Raw genomic sequence first — 5,310 nt, 5'->3', positions numbered from 1 at the left:
AAAAACTTATAACAACAAAGCAGTCAGTTTAAAACAGAGGTTCTATTAAAATTACGTCTCTTTTGACAAAAACTACCAGTCTTATGACAATTTATTTTTGTATTTACTTTGTGAACCTCCTTCAAAAATCGTAGGTTAGCGTTGGTATTTTCTATGGGAAGGCTGTTACGGGATTGTTAAGTAAATTCTTCATATATCGACTCAAATTATAGCTTTGAAATCTAAGATTTATAAAATTACACATTAAGTGTTACATAAAGAGACTAACTTATAGCCGACGCGTAGCTAACGCAAATCTAGACGCAAAAAACCCTCAGAATTTTTTATGTTCAAAATACCTCCCCCGCCATAATTACCTACCCGCTCTCAGAAATTGTCTTAGCATGATCTTTATAACATTATTACATATCATAAAACAAACTGCCCCACCGCGTCTGTATCTGGGCGCGGAAAACTGGAAAACTACCGAACCGATTTTCATACGGTTTTCACTAATGAACAGAGTTACTTATGCGGCAGGTTCAAGTTTATATTTTATTATGTTTTTCTGTAAATTGGCTGAAATATAACAATGTTTGTTAAAGATGTCGTACCGACTTAGAGCAATACCATCGTACGCCACGATGAAAATAACTACATGTTTAAAGTAATCATTTTTATCTACAAAAAAGTCCGCCAGGCTTTATGTCTAACTGTTATGGTTAAGTCACAATAACAGGTTTTTTATATAATTTGTCTAAACACTGGTATAATCGAAAGATGGTGAGATTTCTATCAAGATATTAATCGTTATCCAAGTAAATAGTTTTACAATTAATATTGGTTATGTACATGTAAATTCCTTTTTAAATTATTCATTGGATCTATCGTTTAGAATTTACGACGGGTATAGAAATGCTTGAAACAATAACAATGCCGCGTATAATATAGTTTGGAACTAAAACTGGTACTAACCTAATTGCAGCGCCTTTCTTCTAGTTTTTTTAAGGTATTAAAACCTGTAATGGCCGAATTCGAAGTTACGCGGGCCAGCTAGTAATTAATATAATAGCTATAGCCTTTGTTTTTTAAAATCGCACTGGAACTGTTTCATACCACGGGAAAAGAATATTCTGTGTCCATCTCCAGGACTGCATAATGTATAATATATTATAAATTTTACAGCTATAATAGCTGTTGCCCGCGACTTCGTCTGCGTTTGATTATGTTTTTTGATGTGGCATTCAATTTTGTTCTAAAAAAATTTAAAGTATTCAGTATCGCTTAGCCTTAAATGAGGGGTTTGCTGCTGTCCGCTGAAGATTTCTGTCCTCTATCTCCAACAACAGTTTGGGCAAAATTAAACACATATTATAACTTCCATAGTACAAAAATAATTATTTAAATCGGTTATAATTTGTCTGAGTTATGGTGTAAAATCGTCAAACACTCGTCCTCTCTCCCAAAGGAACCGAGCTTAATGTCGGGATAAAAAGTATCCTACATTACTTCTAACACTTCCAAGAATATGTGTACAAAGTTTCATGAGGATCGGTTAAGTAGTTTTTGCGTGAAAGCGTAACAAACATTCTTACTTTGACATTTATAATATTAGTAGGGATAGGGATAGTAGGGATGATTAGTTCATATTCAACTGTACCGATCCGGTAGTTGAAACGGTAACGAACAATTGCACCCACAGACACACTTCAAACCAAATCAATGTTAATATTATAAGTGAAGAGTAAAATTACGTACGCTTTATTTATGCCGGAAAAACATGATAAAAATAAATGTTTGTTAAATACTGAAGCCTGCTAGCCGAACTACTAGTAAAACCGTACACTAATACCATACCACGCTCGCATCGAGTTGCACAAAGAATTTACGCTTCAAGCTAAATCATAAAAACGTGTCGAAAATTCTATGCCCACACGATGACAGATAATATTATGTTACACAGTGACATTCAGTTACAATAATAACATTTTAAATCACTCTTTAGTTACATAACATACATACATTATTATAAATACTTGGGTTTTGTACCGCTCATTTCTGTGTTTTTCCAACTTTCTGCACTGTTGAGAAAACATACCTAATAATAATTGCTTATACCAAGCATGACGAACATTACGAGGTCGTGATCATAGTTAGTTTGAAGGTCACGTTATACCTAGTTAGAAATATATTTTAACCACAATAGCGTAGGAAAAAGTCAATTAGGAGCATAACTCGCGCTATAAGAGGGTTCTGTACCGTTACCGTCCCTGACGGGGTAGAAACATATCCGCTTTGTAACGCTTTGTTACGATTCTCGTAACGGCCGGTTCGATGTCGAGTAGATTTTTGTCCGATAAAAGAAAAGAATAAGAATATTTGTTAACGCGCACATTATTTTACATGGATTAAACTAAAGAACTTCCACAATGAGATACGAAGCTTGATATGGTACGACGAATGATACGATGATACGGAAAGAGCGAGTGATGCAAGATGCCGGTGGTAGAGTCACTACAAATATACATACTTGACGTTTCAAAAGTGCTTATAAAGTAGGCCTACTTGAAATAATTGAATTTGAATTTGAAGTTGTGTATGAAACACATCGCAAATTCAAGTTTCCTCTAAAAAGGACACAGTAAATTATTGTATTTATCCCCTTGTTGTATGTAAAAAGATCGGCTTCCCTGGTATATAAGATAGACCTAAGGTGGACATCGTACCTCTGGAGGAGCTTGTGTACCTTTAAAGTTGTTTTCGTACCGTTTAAAGTGGCCTGTGTACCTCCTAGGTAATCAGCGTACCCCTAAAGTTGCGTGCATATCAGCATATCTAAAATATCAAGCGTACCATTAAAGTAGTCTGCGTACCTCCAAAATGCTCAGCGTCCCGTTAAAATAGTCTACATACCTCCGAAGAAGCCAGCGCTACTCTAAAGGCTGGCGTACTGCTAAAGTAGTCAGCCTACCTCTAAAGTAGCTTGCGTACCTTAGAATTTAATCAGCCTACTACTAAAGTAGTTTATATAAATCGATAAATTAACACCCTATATAGAAACTCCTTAATTTAAGAGAAAATATTTCAATCTAAACTAGCTATACCGATCGATTGACGTTTTCATATGCAATCAACAACATGGAAATATAAATGAAATAAGTTAAGATATAAATGATTACCAATGAAACCTTAGTATGATTTGATTGTGTTTTAGGGACCGCTTAGTATGAAATGAAACGCCACGTTCTTGTTTTAATTTTTGCAGCAAATTTTACAGCCTTTAAACACACAAGGTGGCATTTATTTCAAAAATAAGTTCTTACACACGTTCTAATATTCAAAACTTTCGACGACCCGCATCGAACTAAATATTTTTCACTGCCCTGTTCCGAGTGCGAAATTTGTATAAATATCTTAGGTATTTTAGAATATCATACTGAAAACTAAACAAAGAACCTTATGTAGGTACCTTAAATGCCCTCAGGTTTTGCTCATAATATTATCATATTACGTATAATATGAAAGGATACATAGCCGTTAGCCGTATAACATAGGCATATTAGTAAGAAATTTTAGCATAAGTACCGGCAAGTTGAGATTTCGCTGAAATTTTAAATAATTTATGTAGGGTTGAACATACTACCTACTAACGGTTGAGCCTATATTTGTCTGTGTTTGATTTTTGATTTCCTGTCAGTAAGAAGTGATCTTCTAGCGTCGTACCTTGCCCTGCTACTGCATGCCGTTTTGTATACTCGTAAATATTAATTTCCACTCCGTCAAATAGCGTGAAATTCGAAACGAAGATTGTTTAAAATATACGAAGCTCAAGAGGATATATTTTAAAGTATTACAAAGGAAGAACTGTAGAACTTAATTTCTACTAATTGTTGGCCAGGCTATGATATTTACTAATCAGTTTACCAATAATTATTTTGAATTTAATTTCATGTAAATTATTTTAAGCTTAAAATTTAATATTATAACATTTATTAAAGTGGATTAGTTTAGTTACGCCTACAAGGCCTACATTTAATTCGTAAACGTAGAATTACTATTTTGAAAAATATTAATGACTTAATAGGCTGTATGGTCAATGATCATTGCGTGTCTTAAAAGGCACAAATGAAAAAACAAGTTAAAAAAAAATAAGTAAGAGACCATTTGCTGTTCTTACTAAATTTTTTTTATCTATGTTGGTACTTAGCTTATTTATTTAATTAAATAGCTATTTTTTTACGTATTCTATTCCAAATAGCACAGCCGTACTCACGTAATATGCAACCAATTTCGAGTTGTTGTTGTTGTATCTAATATATTTTGAAAATTTTACCGGGGTATGCTTTATAATCGACACTGAGTTTAAAACAGATTTTTATTTAATTTTTGTCTGTCTGTCTGTCTGTCTGTCCAGGCATCACGTAAAACCTACTGAACAGATTTAAATAAAATTTGGTATAGTGGTAGCTGATATACCGGGTAAACATATAGGATACTTTTTATCCCGATAAACAATAAGTTTCCTCCGGGAAATGGGATGAAATATTTTATCAATTTTACTTCATAGCTCCGTTAAATTTCGACCAATTATTATTTTTCTTTATTATTTGAAAGTGTATACTATCAAGCATGTTCTGTATAATTTTAATGAAGAACCGATAAATATGGTCGGAGATAATGGACATAACTCTTCACAGATAACAGCCAGTCGAGAGGCGTATGGGACAACGATCGAATGCATATCATCCCACTAAATACTAATATTATAAATGCGAAAGAAATAAAGTAATATAAATATTAAGTTTGATTATATACCTGCAAATTCAGTTTTAAAATATTCAAATTGAACCTATCGCTTAAAAGTTGCGACGGGTATAGAATAACACATACGGCCGCGAATAACATAGTTTGGAAATAAAACAGGTCCACCTGGTAGGTAGCGCTGCAATTGTTTCTAGGTTTTTTTCTAGGTGCAGACGAAGTTGCTCGGGTCAGCTAGTATACTAATATATTCAATGTACAGTAAATTTGATGTAACTAAATAAGATACTTACAATTAGATTACTTTTATAAGAAAACTGAAATCATAATTAAATAATAAGTATTTTATTTAAATTACATTGTCATTTCTCTGAATCGAGTAATTGAAACCTTACACTTGTGTAGGTCTTCTCCGCCTCTATTAATTCGCTACACTATATTCCACTGTAGACATAATAGTCAGCCTGGTGATATCGAATTTTTGAACAGAATTATAGGCACTTTGACTTTAAATAGAGTCTTTGCACAGATAACGAATTTATAAATTCAATAGGCTAGCTAGTGGCCTCG

This window comes from Pararge aegeria, chromosome Z, assembly GCF_905163445.1.
Source record: "Pararge aegeria chromosome Z, ilParAegt1.1, whole genome shotgun sequence".
Taxonomy (NCBI): Eukaryota; Metazoa; Arthropoda; class Insecta; order Lepidoptera; family Nymphalidae; genus Pararge; species Pararge aegeria.
Note: the sequence above shows the minus strand (reverse complement) of the source record.